General features: G+C 45.9%; 1 protein-coding gene across 3 annotated transcripts in view; it reads left to right on the forward strand.

Annotated features, from left to right (window-relative positions):
- The window catches only part of TBC1D1 (TBC1 domain family member 1), a 193,676-nt gene that overhangs the window by 138,480 nt on the left and 39,328 nt on the right, over nt 1-15,868 (forward strand). The gene's annotated exons all lie outside the window — the stretch shown is intronic.

A 15,868-nucleotide genomic window follows, 5' to 3' on the forward strand; every position in this document is an offset into this window, starting at 1 on the left:
CAACCCAGAGAGGACAGCAGGACAATGCTGGGAGGAGATAGAACAGCACTGGTGTATTCTTGTTAACTATACTGCTTACCAACCAAAGCAGAACCAGGACAGTGAAACTGGAGCTCACCAGCTTTTAATGGTTAATGGCCCTTCAAAAGTAGGTGAAATTGTGTGTGGGCAAATGTGTACATTTCTTACTACCAGAAGCACTTGGATAGAAGCTGAGTGGTCTTCTGTCAAATATTCCTCTGCTAGGAATGAAATTCCATTAATATGTTTACCAGTAATACAAGAATCTGGGATTTTTTTTTTTTAAAGATTTATTTATTCACACAAGAGCTGGCTGGGGGTGAGAGGATTCACCAGAGACAGAGCAGGGAACAGAACAGGCAGATTGACTGAAACACACTGCTGAGGGGAGCAGTGGGCGAGACAGGAGAGGTCTGCCTCGCCATGTGGGTAGCTCCCTGGCCAGCCGGGGATCGAACTCGTGCTGCAGCAGCTGTGGACAGCTTCATAGTGCGGTGCTTAACCCCTTGCGCCAACAGGGAGGACCTGAATCTGGGATTCTTAGAGACAAATAACTGTCCCGAGGCTCAGCAGCCAGAGCTGGCCCAGGTGTCCCCAGAGGAGGAAAGATTGGTGAGCTCTCGCTGGGCTCCCCATGGAGACCTGTGGGCCATGGTAAGCGGCTCTGGGGGAACCTCACCTACTCTGCGTCCACTTAAAGCCTTGTCCAACCTGCTGTAAGTGTTTGGGGTACATTTGTAAAGCCCACTTTCAGCTGGGCGAAGGCAGGAATGTTGTCTTGGTATTTAGCTCTAGAACATGATTTGGTCCATAGATGGTGCTTGATTTCTGTTGAAAGCAGGGAAACATGCTTTTGAAATAACAAGCAAATATGGCCATTTGATTTTATAAAACTATTCATAATATGTGAAAAATAATATATCTTTGATATCTTGATATATATCTTACTATATCTAAGATATTATGTATCTTGGAGAGATACAAAGATAATATACTGATATTCTAAGGAAGTTGGGAGAAGGTGTGATGATGAGATGATATTCCCCATTTTCTGTTTTTCAATTTTATAATGTAGTGACATTTCAATAATATGCAAAGTTACTTTTAAAGGGGAAACATTTGAATTATAATCTTATAGATGTTTAAAGTGTCTCAAATCATGACAGCAATACCCAGATTTACTGGAAATGACTGGTCCTAAGAACACCTCTCTCGTGGACTTGAGCTACAGGTGATCATTGGCTATGGAATTATTAAATTTGGAATTACTAAACTTGGTGTGACCAGTCATTTTAGTTGAGTTCTGTCTTAATTTGTAGAGATCAATCCCAAAAGTTAGAGGTACAGCCTTCATTGGAAGGATCTTTTTTTGTTCTTGGCCCTTCTGCCACTGCTATCACCTGCTCAGCTGGCTTTGTTCCCAAGGGCCCTTTACTCCCTGTAGACATCCCACCCACCCCCCAGGAACAGCTCTAGTGTCTCAGCATATACATGTTATTGAGATCCCACATTTCTCTGGTTCCAGCAGAAATATAGTTCCAGTATTTATAGTTTCAGAGAATAGTTTGGGAAATGATGTTTTTTAAACATTACATTAGGAAATATAAAAAAGCCCATGGAAACCTTTTCTCTGTTAGAAACCTCCATGTTCCATTTCTCTGATCACTCTTCCTACAAGTAGAAACTTTAAAAAAAAATACGACAGATGTTAGTCCAAAACATTGTGTCCTGTTTTTAAATTAATACAGCTTGTTAAAGTTTAAACTCTGGTTGAAGTCATTTTAAGGTTCCTGATCGTACAACATTTTTTGTTCCTGAAGAAGTAACATCAGCGATATGAACAAAGCCAAAATATTATGGCATTTATTTTTAGTGGTGCAATGAACCATGTCATCACCCCCAGATGTCTCTCAGTGCAAGGCCTTTGCCTTTTCCTGCCCCCCACATTAATGTGAACTCCAGGCCTCTGCCACAGCCCCCGGCCATCCTGCGCTCAGCCCCTCTCAGCTCCTTTGACTGTGAGCTGCAGTCCTCTTACTCTGGGCTTAGGAATGGTTTCGTTATCACCCGTTGCTATTTCGTTCTTCTCGAAACGGCATAGTTCTGTCTCCCGTGTTCTTTTAGCATGTGCGTTTGCATTGGGTTTTTGTCCAAGACCACAGAGTCTTGACAGGAAGGGCAAAAAGGCGCTTTTGTTTACTTAAATCCTTCTCTCATGAGTCTGTGGGGCTCAGTGCAGTCTCTTTAATATTGTTGATACCTTAGATAATTGGGAGTTTCATATTAGATAGAAAAGGGAGTCATAATCCAAAGCTTTGTTTTACAAACGAGAACTTTGAGGCTCAAAGGCCATAATACCCTCGGGAGCCTCCATCTGCACGGTATTGAGGATAGTGTCCAGGGTCAGCACCTGGCACAGCAGCCTGTTTGGGAGGCCTGGAGGTGGGTGGGTCTGAGCCGTGGCTGCCTCCGTTGCTTCCTTCCTCCGTTGCTTCCCGCCTCAGGACTTGGGGTCTGCTGCCTTACCCCAGCTTCTTCCTTTGTAAAGCGGTGCTGGCAGTGGACTGTCTTTTTCCTTGAGAGGCAGTATTGCATCATGAATGAGGCAAAAGTGCAAACTCTTGGAAGTCCTCCCGGACCTAGGGACAGACACGTGTCCAGTGGCAGTGAGAGAACTTGGGAGTGTTCTGTTTTGTGTTTTGGATCCGTGTGACCTTTGGAGAAGGATATCCTGGAATCTCAGCTCTTCATTGACATCAAATCTCTTTGCTTGCACACCCACCTCTTTGGAGCTGCCAAAGTTTTAAAAGGGGGCCTTTTGGGTTTCTTTCCTGTGCTTCATTCTAGCATGTGGTCTTTTGTTTCCTTGGTATATCATGAGGTAAAAGAAGGGGAACTCAGTGCTAGTTGGTAACTCTCAGTAAGTATTTCTGCAGACATCTCTAGCCCCCGAAGGAAAGGGGCCGTGCATAACTACAAAAAGATGAGACCAACTTGACAGCCAGTGTTATATCCTGGTTTAAAATCTGGATTAAAATTTTGTCTTCAAATTTCAAATAGTGGTAAAAGTAATTAACAAAAGGCATCATCTTAACCATTTTGAAGTGTCTGTTTCCTGTAGTATTCAGTGTAATCACACTTTTGTGCTGTAGGTTACTCATTAAATACTAACTCCATTCCCCCTACCCTGGGGAACCAACTTTTGTTTCCATGAGTTTGACTATTTTAGATATTTCATACAAGTGGAATCACATAGTGTCTTTGGGTATGTGTGTGACTGGCTTGTTTCACTTCGCAAAATGTCCTCATTGTTCATCCATGTTGTATCATATGGCAGATTTCCTTTCTTTTTTTAAAGATTTATTTATTTGTGCATACAAGAACTGGGCGTGGGGGGTGAGAGGATTCACCAGAGACAGAGTGGGGAGCAGAACAGGCAAATTGACCGAAGAACACTGCTGAGGGGAGCAGCGGACGAGTCAGGAGAGGTCTGCTGCGCCATGTGTGTTGCTCCCTGGCTGGCCGGGAATCGAACTCCTGCTGCAGTGGCTGTGGAGAGCGTCATAGGTTGCATCTTAACCCTTGCGCCACCAGGGAGGCCCTGGATTTCCTTTCTTTTTAAGGTGAATTTTGTTTGTCTTTTCATTTGTCAATGGATATTTAGGCTGCCTCCACCTCTTGACTGCTGTACATAACGATGCAATGAACTTGGATAATGTCCAGCATCTTGCTTTCAGTTCTTTCATATATGTACCTCAGAAGTGGAATTACTGGATTACATGGTGATTGTATTTTTAGTTTTTTTAGAAACTGCCATACTGTAGCAGTCATAACATTTCATATTCCTGCCTAAGAGTTGCTCTAGCAACTTGCCAGCACTAAATTCCGTTTTGATAAGGGTCATCCTAGTGGGTGTGACATGCTATTTCGTTCTGATTTTGATTTAGATTCTCTAGTCATTAGTGTTGTTGAACATCTTTTTTTTTTGCTTGTTGAGCATTTGTAAATCACCTTTGGAGAAATGTCTGTTCAAGTTCTTTGCCCACTTTTTAATTGCATTATTTGCTTTGTTGTTTTTGAGTTGAAGACTATAGATTTTTAAATCAGACTGGTCTGGATGTATGTCTGGCTCCTCCGTTTATGAGCTGTTTGATTCAGGGCAGTTGCTACACTGTGCCACAGAACCTCCAGCTGTTGTGCGGGTGCAGTGCTAGTGCCCACCCCGAGGAGAGAGGGATGTTAGAGCACCCAAGAAGCTGATGCTGTGTAGGGTTTTTTTTAAGGATTTATTTATTTATGCATACAAGAGTTGGGGTACAGGCCAGAGATGCGGGGGATGAGAGGATTCACCAGAGACAGAGTGGGGAATGGAACAGAACAGGCAGACTGACTGAAATACTCTGCAGAGGGAAGCAACGGGTGAGACAGGAGAGGTCTGCTGTGCCATGTGGGTTGCTCCCTGGCCGGTCGGGGATTGAACTTGTGCGGCAGAGGCTGTGGATTGCTTTACAGTGTGGTGTTTAACGCCTTGCGCCATCAGGGAGGCCCCCTAATAGGGTTTTGAAGGAAATAAAAGCAGCTGCTTTCTCAGGCTCCACTACAAAGGGCAGCGATTCTTTCCTTCCACCCCCATCTTCTTTATAACATTGGGAGACTTTTAGGATAAGTGAAAGGCTGTCGGGCAGTTAGAGACTGAGGGCACATGGAGGACAATGAGGTTGCCCAGAAGAGCCTCTCTGGACCTCCTGGGCAGTGCTGTGCTTTACGCAGCGGCATCAGCGTTTAGCAAAGTGTCCACCTTTACCTGAAGTCACAGCCAGAGAAATCGTGGGTGCTTAGGTGACAGCTGGCACTCTGAGTCAGAGGTGGGAAAATCCCAGGGTCAAGCGTGACATCAGATGCTGGGGACTGGTCACTCTCGATGTGGAGAGCCAAAAGTTGGGTCGTAGTGAAGCAGTTAGTCATGCGTGCTTCACTCTTTAAAATTCTCCCAGCAAAAGATGAGACAGCATGGGCTTTCAAGATGTCCCAGAGGCTGACCAGTGCCATGACGTGAGCTGACCGACGAGCATGCTTCCCCGTGCTGACTTTCCTCAGAGTGTACAGTACCTCGTATTTGGTTTCCTATGTTGTCCCAGATGTTGGGAATAGAACAGCCCTCCTTTTGGGGTGGCGGGGGGTGGGGGGGTATATGTAAGTCTTTACTTGTTGACTTAGTTCCAATCAGAGCAGTTTCTTCCCTTTCTTTGTCCTGATGGAAGCTCAGTGGGCTGGAACACCCCATATTCCGTTATGATCAGTAGAGACTTTCAAAAGGAAATATTACCTCTTTAATAAGTACTTTTTGCGTGTGAGGTAAATGTGGTAATGTTTAAGAAAGTTGCTTACCACAGAGAACAGTTTTCAAAGAACATTTGGACTCGATATGTCTACTTCGCTCATAAAACAGATTAGGTTTAAGTGTTTGAAATCTGTTGAAGTTTTGAGTGAATATTGTGTGCTGGTTTTTAAGGAATCAAACCCTTCTCCAGGATCAGGTAGTCTGTTTTCATTTTCTAGTTGAAAGCAACAAAGGCGACACTTAACCTCGCTGGAACCCATTTCCAGCTGCCCATAGTCATGGCTCCCTAGAAGGAATGCTGCTCCGAGTTGATTCTGGAGGACACGGCCCTTACAAGGAAAGCAGCGAGGAGGCGGGGGTTTCCAGGTAGAAAGGTCGCGTTTCCACATATAGCCCCACAAGCATTGTGTTGGGTTGGGGAAGAATTGGATTCACTATTTTAAACTTCTTGTTTCATAGTGTGGACTTCCCCATCCCCTCTCCCCAGTAAAGCACAAAAGTATTTCCTAACTTTTAAGTCACGGACTTCCTTTCATGAATTAGGACCATAGATCATATTCAGATAAGCATTGTGTAATGGATGGGTGGGGTTAGGTTTTTAGTCACAGATGCCTGAGAGGCAGGAGGGAGGGTGGAGGGCCGCAGAGTTTGTAACTGGGCTGTCAGCAGTTCATCCCGGTCACGGCCAACTCCGAGTTCTCGTGCAGAACCATCGTGCGGGCCGGGTCCCTGCCTGCCAGCTTTCCTTGCTGCCTTTACAGACCACATAGGCTCTCCCCGGCACTGTTCTTCCTCTCTGATTTCTTTCCCCTTGGTTGCACACTTTTTCCTTATTTTCCCCATATCACCTCCTACCTGAGCCCTTTGTAACAGCATCTGCTCCCATCCCCATGGAAGGTCTTATCTGGACTTGTCTGGGAATTACAGGGCTAGGATGTGTCCCTCTCATTTTTGGTTACTTCAAGTTGAATAATTTCAAATGCTTCTCTCCAGAGATGAATCCAGGGTGTGCCCTCCCCGCCTGACCCCTCTATGTGGGGCGGGGTCACGGTCCCACTGCTCTCTATGGTGCTCTAAGGGGTAGTTATGGGCAGGGGCGATGATACAATGCAATGCTAACAAACCCCACCTTCAGGAAGGAAGGTGCACTTGTGTGTGGTGGAAATCTAAGAAAGACCAGAGGAAAATAGATGAAAATATCAAGAGCTTAGTTTTTTAGTATATTTTTCTGTTTGTGTTGGGTGAATCATTGGTCTGTGTTTCTCACTGTTTATACTCATCTGGAAATTTTCTGGTAGGAAATTTACAGTCACTATAATAGTGTGGGTAGTTGACCTGGGTTAGCAAGGAGAGACCACTTAAAGCACTTCTTATGAAAATAGTATTAATTTTAGTAACGGTTGTTTTTGACAAAGATAAAAATGAGATTTGGTTGGTGTTTGAAAAGCAAGGTATGTTACATTTGTAAACTTCAATGGAAGGTCATTTGCAATGGATGGAATCATTTCTTAATTAATTTGAAATAATTTAAAAGATACCTCTGTTCTCTAGTGTCCTATATACCGCAGAGCCACCAATTAAAGTAAACTCATAACCTAAAGTAAGTGGCTGAAAAATACACTTACCAAAGGCCAGGGCTTACCAAACTAAATTTCACTGAACTCCCGATTGTTAAAACCCTGGTTGATGGATCCCACCCAGAGCTTGTGATCCAGTAGGTCTAAGGTGAGGCTGAAAATTTGTAATTCTAAGAAGCCCACACTCCAGCAGCTGCTCCTGTAGACTGAACTTGTGGTCTGGGTTCTGTTGTTGGTGACCCCTTGTGCTGTGGGGGGCAGGTGTCTGGGCAGACATTTGTCCTCTACACCCCTAGTGAGGTTCAGCCAGGGTAGGCTTTTTAATTAAAAATATCATCAGGATTAGATCCAAGCACAGGTAACATTTGAGTAAAATCCCCATAACCTAAACACTTAGCGGCTCTCTGAAACAGAACTAAATGGCTGGTCATTTCTCAGCTGTGTCAGGACAACTGTCTAGCTCCGCCAGGAGGCAGGAGACACATTCCCCATTGACGTGACTCTCTCGTTCCCACATGTATGCACTTTCCCTCCCCACCACAGTACACCCACACGTTCTTCCCAGGGCCATGTGGAACTCCTTGCAATTCCCAGATCCATCACCAGTTTTAATTACTGCATCTCACAGGAGTCAGCTTCCTTCCCTTTTGCTGTCAGTCCTGCTTCAGAACCTACCACTTGACCTTTTCTTCCTCCACTGTCCTTCCCCCACCCATGAAAGAGTCAGAGAGGATCACCTCTTCCACAGGACGGCTTCCATGCCTGCTCTCTGCATTTTCGCCACCACCTCCTCTCTGACCTGTAATGTGACCTGCTTTGCTGTTTCTTTGGGGACAGATGCCTGGTGGTTGCATTTCATTATTGTTCTTGGGATGAGTCAATAAATGATTTGTTGCAGAGATCCTTAGCGTTTTGTTTTGTAATATGTTTCTTGTAAACATATATATATATATATATATATATATATATACACACACACATTTATATATGAAATGTATATGTATAAATGTCAGCTTTCTTATTTACATTTATTTATATATGAAGTTTTATGATTTTGTATAATTTAGGAGTAAAACTGCTGAAAACAGCTGCACCCCAATCACGAGGGCCTGGAGTTGCACACCACACAGGGCCTTGTTTGTTCCTTCCCATCTGGGCCGTCCCTGACTTCACTCCCTTCTGCTTGTCTTCCCGAGATGTTCCAGGCTGCCTTGACCTGTGGCTTCTCTTGCACCGATTATCTGTGCCCAGGGCATGATTGTCAGTCCCAGGGATGCCATCCGCAGAATCTCGTGGCTCAGTGGAGTTTTTCTGAAATGCAGGGAGAGCTTTAAGGAGGTGCTGCAGGATCTGGCAGGGCAGGAAATGGCAGGGACCTTCCCAGAGGACGTGACCTTGGAGCTGAGCTTTTCAGGAGGAGGAAGGGAGTGGAACCAGATGAAGAAAGGCCAAAAGGGCTTTCCAGCCATTGTGAGTGGCCAGCTCTCTTCAGCACTTCGGCTCTCTCGTGACCATGGGCCCTGGACACTAAGGAGATGACCTGGCACCTTATATTTTTGGGGGGAAGTCTCAGGATAGTACCTGTTTTCTTCATAGATAAATTGTCTCTCTCCCCTAGAATCCTTCAATAAACCAATTTTTTGCCTGTGCCCAGGCCCAGTCTGATTGTGGAAAAGTCGAAGCCACAGTAAGATTTGGCCAAGTTTACAGTAAAATAATGATAATAGGAATCCAGCCCTTACCCAGCTGTCTGAAGTGTCTTAACGATGTTTCATTCAGTTTCTGCAGCAGATATGTGGGAGGAGAAGCCTCTCATTCATTGTGATTTAAGGACGAGGAAACTGGGGCACAGCAAGTCGAGGGACTCGCTTATTTCCTGGTTAGCGCACGGCAGTGCTGGTGTAACAAGGTGTCCCCTGCTTTCCTGCTCGGCGTCCTTCCCTTCACCCTGAGACCCGGGCGAGCGGCCTGTGGTCTGCTCTAGCGCCGGCCCCCCCAGTGTTGCCGGCCGCCACCAAGGGCTGACAGCAGTTCCTGCTTCTCAGTGCTTGTGAGGCTGAAATGAGTGTGTCTTCCCACAGCGCACTGCCTGGCATATAGTAGCTTTGTCTTTTTGAGCCTCAGTTTCGCCATCTGGGAAGGGCGGGGGTTGAGCTGAGTTATTTTATCACCCTTTCGGCCCTTACGGTTCCTGAGGGCCGTCCATTCCCCTGGTTCCAGAAGGAGGAGGAATGTGAGAGAGGGGTGCTGGGGCAGTCACCACAAATTGGCTGCTGGGGGAGTCCCCGAGAAACCCCTCACTCGCACCACTCTGTGGCCACAGCTGAACAAGGACCTTGTGTGGTGGTGATGCCCCCCTTTACTCCCTAAAAGCCGCTCGCAGAGTTGCAAGGGCCACAGTTTAAAGCTAGTATTTTATAAATGGGACAGGAGAGAGCAAACTGACAGGTCAGCATTGTACATTCCAGCTGAAGCTGATTATTTGTTCCTTTTAATTTTTTATTGTTTTCTTTAATGAAGAAACAAGAGGCCTCATCTTCAGTCCTCTCAGAAGTGCAGTATCATGCCTCGTACAGATACAAAACTAATGTTATTTATTTCAAGGGATACTTTGATCTATGCACTAACTAAAATTCATTTGAACACAGCATTTTCTGATTCTTTTCAAGCTCATACAGACCCGAACTCTGATACCTACTTTCTCTCCAGCTCTGGGGCAAAACAGAGCCCTGGAGTATTGTGCTGAACCTCCCAGCTCAGGCAGGAGGGAGGAAGCCAGGGCCAACTGACCAGAGCTCTCGGGGCACCCTCAGTCCTGTCCTCTTCCCTGGACTTCCCGCCACAGGGCCACCTTTGCTGAGTCTCCGCAGTGGTCACAACTCCCAGCCAGACAGAGTCTGGGGTTTTTGCTTCCTCCCTAGGTATTAATTCTGTTTCTAGTTTCTGCATATCTTGACTGTTTCTTTTTCTTTAAATGTGTTTGCCTGCCTCCCCATCACTGAGCCTCACCTCCCACTGCAGCCCACCACCCACCAAAGGCAGAGAGGAGCTTTGTCTTCATGACAGGCCCCCCGCTGCATTTGCTCATAGTGTTTTATAATAGCCCCTCATTTGTCTGATCCATTAAGCCATGCTTCCCCTGGTGGCCAGGATCTCTTTCCCGTGCTAGAAAATGCATGAATAAAGTGTTTTTCCTTTAACAAAACTGCAACCCCCCCTACTCTTTTGTAATTCCCAATTCCTTACAAATACATAAATCAAACAGACACTCAGCACTCCTGTAATCCACTCTCAACCATCCTCGTCTTTCATTTCCACATCCACCCCAGCTGGCCACCAGCCGGGGTGGGTCAGTGGATGGTTAGGGATAGTCACCTGTACACCGTTTTTATGCAGTTTCACTGACCTGAATGGCATCCATTGTTCTCACCTGTCTGAATTTTACCTGCCCATCGAGAATCACCACCTCTTCAAAAAACTTGAGGACAATGAGAAGCAGAGCGTAGCTGATGTTTTACCGGATGCTTGCTGTGTGCTGAGCTTGCTTTCTCCCTCCATGCCTCTGCCTACTTAATGCTCACACAAATCCTGTGAATAGGCACTGCTGTGCACATTTTGCAGATAAGGAAACTGAGGCATAAAGGGACCAACAGACAACTCAAGTAACAAGGTCAGTGGTGGAGCTAGGATTTGAGCCCTGACATCTGGCTCCAGGGCCCAGGCTCCTGACCTTATGAACAGGAGATTCCATTTCTTTGCTTCCTCTGCATTTCCCAGGGGCCATGCACTTTTCTTGGCCACCCTGTTGGAATTGGAGGGGCTGTGTCATGGTCCTGCCTAGAGCCCTGGCAGCATATAGCCAAAACTTGAAAATCATTCTTTTTACCAAGTGAATGGCATCTTAAAAAATTGTCTTTCAATAGCTAGACTGTCATCTAATATCCGTAAGAAAAGGACCAAGTCCTTTAGATGTTCCATAGAACATGCAGAGAAGCCGTGGCAGAGACACGCAGCCTGGGCCAAGTGACTCCACGGTCCAGTGGCTGCTCCTTGTGGCTCCACGTGTCCAGCGTCCGCTCCATGTGGCTCCATGTGTCCAGCGGCCACTCCGGGTGTGGCTGCTGCTCCCCAGGCGCTGGCCTCTTGGGCGCCTCTACTCTGTGTTCAGAGGTCACATTTGTGCCTCTCAGAGGTAAAGTGCTTGGCGGCATTCGCAGAGGACTGCCTGTTCCTTTCTTAAATCAACACAGTCATTTCACTTTGTTTTTTTAAGAAATTTTCTTCAGCTGTTGGTAACAACAGATGCAGCAGATGTTAATCCCTGTGGTGGTTAATTTTTCTTCAGAGATTCAGCGTTCAGTTCTTAACTCTCGTTTCCAAAACCTATTCGTTGTTAAAACGGAGGCTCCAGAATATCTGGAACTTAAAAAATTTCTTTTTCTTTGGGGATGGGAGATCAGGAACTTTCAAGAGGGATGGAGGAGTTTATAAAATGCTTATAGTGAGGTAATATAGAAAATGCCGGAATATTGGAGAAGGGAGGGGGGTCCTGTGTCATCATTTTCTTTCCGGTAGGGACCTCTTCCCTCCAACAGGGCACTTAGTGGCGTGTCTACAAAGGAAGAACGTAGTTCAAAGTTTCTACGAGTGTTTCATGAAAATTCAGGACAAGAAGCCCTGTCCTGTGTCTTGTCAGATGCCGGACAGAGCGAAGCCATATGCATGTTCCGTCTCTTCCACTGCTGCAGCTCTGACTGTGCTCTCGCCAGCAATGCCATGTCTACCCTTCCCCACACGTTTGTGTGCAGGGAGCCGCAGAATTGCCGGAGAACAATTTGGCATCTACAATATCGACACACCAGCGTAGATCATATCTGACTCTACCGAGAATGTCACAGCAGTGATTTAAATGAAGGCAGTTGTCTCCTGGGCCCCTGAGTTATGACAGATTTTAAAATTCTCAGAACCCATTGACGGCTGTTATTTTCTCAACATCTACATCATTTAAGTAGTCTACATTCTGTCATGATAGATGTCAGAAGAGTGAAATCTGATCTAAACTGACATGTTGTTGTAGCCCCCTTGGGGTCGTGGCTTTGCAGACCTCGTGAATGTCTGTCGGTGGCCTGCACAGTTGGGGCAGGCAGAGATGGGTGTCATTTCCCACGTTTTGCACTGAGGGAGCAGATGCTGTGTTTACAAAGAGGAACCAAGCTGGCCTGGGGTGCAGCGGCCCCTGCTCGGTCTCCACAGTCAGTGCTGGGCACTGCTATCCCACGTGGCCTCTGTGCAGCAAGAATTTAAGCCGCGGCAAGAAGCTGGAAACATCAGGGTAGCCTCTTGAGTTACCCCAGTGCCCCCCATCCTGGGTACGAATAAGAGGTTAAGTAGGTGCTGCCGCTGTAAATGCCTTAAGAATTATCCAGGTTAAAATAGTGTACACTGGAACAGGCTTCGCAGATGACGGTTGCCCACCCTTTTTTATGTTACTCCCTTCCTCCTGCCACTCTGCGCAGCCCCCTGTGTATGTGAGCATCTCCCCAGACTGCACCCCAGCATGTGAGCAGGTACACAGGAAAGAGGATTGACAGATCACAAAATGGGGCTTTGTCCCAAATCCAGATCTTTTGCATTGATAAGAACATAATCCATTTGGGTTGACTTAATCAGGCCAAGTATAGAACAGTCCTCCTTGTGCAAATCACTAAACTACTTTATAACTAGGCTCAGTGTGAACAAAATAAAATATATTTAAAAATTTGTGAGTTGTAAACTATGACATCAGTGATTATTACCACACAAAATAAATTTGGGTGAAGAAGAATATATATATATATATATATATATACATTTTTTAAGATTGATTTATTGATTTATTGATTTTATTTATTTATACAAGCACTGGGTACAGTCAGAAGCGCGGGAGGGTGAGAGAATTCACCAGAGCCAGAGCGAGGAGCAGAGCAGGCAGAAGGACCGAAGTACACTGCTGAGGGGAGCAGCGGGCGGCAGGAGAGGTCTGCACGCCATGTGGAACCCTCCTCCGGTGGCCGGGGAGCAGCCGAGGATCGAACCGGCGCCGCAGAGGCTGCGGGCAGCTTCACAACCCAGGGCTCAAGCACTGCGCCACCAGGGAGGTCCCAAGAGCAACATATTTTTACTCCTTTCCAGAGATTAGGGGAGGATAAGGGATGGGTGGGTGTTTTTCTCTGAATCAGGGGTTCTCACCTGGGTGATTTGCCTGTTCCTCCCCGGGGACATTTAGCAGTGTCTGGGTATTCATTATCATTACTGCGATGGCAGATACTACTGATCTCTAGTGCCAGGGATGCCGCAGAACATGCCACAATGCAGAGAACAGTCCCCCTTGAGAAAGCATTATCCAGCCCCAAAAGTTGATATGTGTTAGCTTGAGAAACCCTGCTATATTTGCCAATCTTTATAGTGGATTACCTTTTATTTAGTTAATTCAGACAAGAAAATAATGCTTATACTTGTAATACTCTGTTATGTTCTGGCCTTGGCAGTCTGGCCTACATTGAAATAAACTGGCCACATGTGAAGCCCTAAAATTCAGGCAGCTGACGACAGCAGCAGTGGGCCAGATCTAGTGGTAAGAGGGGAGGAAGGTGAAGAGCTACATGATTACAACACGCAGGCCTGCCTGATGCCTGGAAGGGGCATCTGAGTGTGCTTTGGGCCCCAGCAGTGGCAGCATCACCTGGGAGCTTGAGAGAAAAGCACATGCTTAGGTCCCCCTCAGACCTACTGAATCGGAATCTAAGTTGGGGCAATATTCCCCCATGGTGCTGAAGAGCACTGGGGTGGGGTGGAGTGACGGGCAGTTTTCTACTTTGGAGGAAAGCATGCATTGTCTTAAATTGTGCCTCTGCTCTTGTTGACCTTGAGCAAGTCATTCACTTCACCACCTGACTCTGCATTGGGGACCAGCCTGCCTCACATGGTTGATAGGAGACTCAGACGAGCTTATTTTGTTAAGGACTGGGCACATGGTAAAAGCCCAACACATTGAACAGTGATTGACAACTGGGAAGAAAAGGCAAAAGAAGACAACTCAGGGCAGCAGTATGTTGACTTCAGCCTCACAGTCGTCATCACCAAACAGCGCTTGTATGCTTTGTGGACCTAAATCCTCCAAATAACAGTGAAACCTGGAGCTCCGTAAGCTTCTGTAGACTCTGGTCCTTGTCAGCCTCCCGGTTGGCAGAAGCTGGTGCATCAAGGGCTAAACAGCCAAGACCCTAGGACGTGGTCCACCAGCCCCACCTGAGCTGGGCACCAGAATCAGAAAGCAGCGCGGTTGGAATTTTCATGCCCTCGAGAAGGAACACTGTGGCAAACAGGAAAGATGGGGTGCAAGGAAGGACACCAGGTGAGGTGAACCCTGGTTTGATTCGTAGGAGCAATGGGAAAGAATTTCCAGATGGATCCTCACAGAACGGGCCCCTGGGTTCTGCATTGTGCATGGATCAGAGGCCTGGGTGCTGCTCTTGCCACTGCTTTAGCGCCGCTGCGCCAGCCAGGACCGCTCACAAGAGTGCTCTTTGGAAATAAGACTCATGAACTAGTCGGAGCGTGAACTCTTCCAGCGTGAGATAAAGCAGAACTTGAATCACAACTACAGTGTCCAGCAGCATTTCAGCAGCCAAGATGGTAAAAGAATTCAACAAACAAAAATAATCCAGGAAAGGACTCATAAATGGAAGACTTGGAACTGCAGAGCAGATTTGTAGTTTAAATTTTGGATTATAAAAAAAAATTATACAGGAAATACAAATACATGCGTGCTCCAGCCCAGCAGTTACTTATCCTTTTATCCAGGTTGTGTATCCAGCAACTGCTGAGTACCACGGACTATATTTGGTGCTGGACAAACTCTCCTTGACATGGTGCTAGCCTTGTTAGAGCTTACTGTTGAGGGCTGTATTTAGAAGTGGTTCCTTCTAGTTTTTTTTTTTTTTTTCCCCTGTGCCGTTACTGGATACGTTGATAGCAAACAATAAGAGCAACATTCGTGCTGCATGTTGGACCCTGTCTTAGGTGCTTTATATCATACATATTGACTCAGTCGCTATAACCGCATCCTGTTGTACAGATGTGTGACCCATACAAGGAGGCTGAGGCAGAGAGAGCTTCAGCAGTTTGCTAAAGGTCAGATACCACCAGTAAATGCACAGTCTTGATGACAGTCCGGGTAGCCTGACTTCAGAACCTGCCCTATTAATCACTAAATTAATTCTGCCCCTCATAATAATAAAACTGAGATCATACTCTCCAGACAATTTTGATTCCTGCTTTAGTTTTGACCGTTACACATGAGCAGCATTCTGTAAGATGCCTAAGAAGTTGAATTGTAATTTATTCATTTGTTTTGATAGCATAATAAATTATGCATATATAAAAATGTGATAAGCATTTAATTGCTCAACAGTGGGCATAAACCATTTTCCATGCGTGTCATAATCTTTTTAATTCAGTAATTTTAAGAGTTATTATGATGGAAAAATTTCTCTAGGAAATGAAATATTTTGTGGCTTGTGTTTTATTTCACAGATCTCACAGAGGAAAACAAACCCAACTTTAGATAAGATAATGAGCAGTCAGTGGTGACAGCTGCTATAGAAATTCTGAACATGGAATTGAATTGGCACTTTTGACTAAAAGAGATTGGGTGTTGTATTAGGGGTGAATGTGAGGCTCATTTTGCTTTCGAAGCACTGTGCACACCCTGTGCCAAGGCTACGATTTTATTTAGCTTCAGTTTAGACAGAGGTTTGTGAGTGGTGTCCTCTGAGGTCCCCTTGTGTGCAAACTCTGCTGCTTTGTAACTAGTTTCCTAGTGAGCAGGTGGTGCTTCTCTGTGCCTGCCTGTAAGGTATTTGTGGGTTATAACAAAACAGCATCTGCT

The sequence above is a fragment of the Talpa occidentalis genome, unplaced genomic scaffold (assembly GCF_014898055.3).
Source record: "Talpa occidentalis isolate TD23 unplaced genomic scaffold, MPIMG_talOcc4v2.1 talOcc4.6, whole genome shotgun sequence".
Lineage (NCBI taxonomy): Eukaryota > Metazoa > Chordata > Mammalia > Eulipotyphla > Talpidae > Talpa > Talpa occidentalis.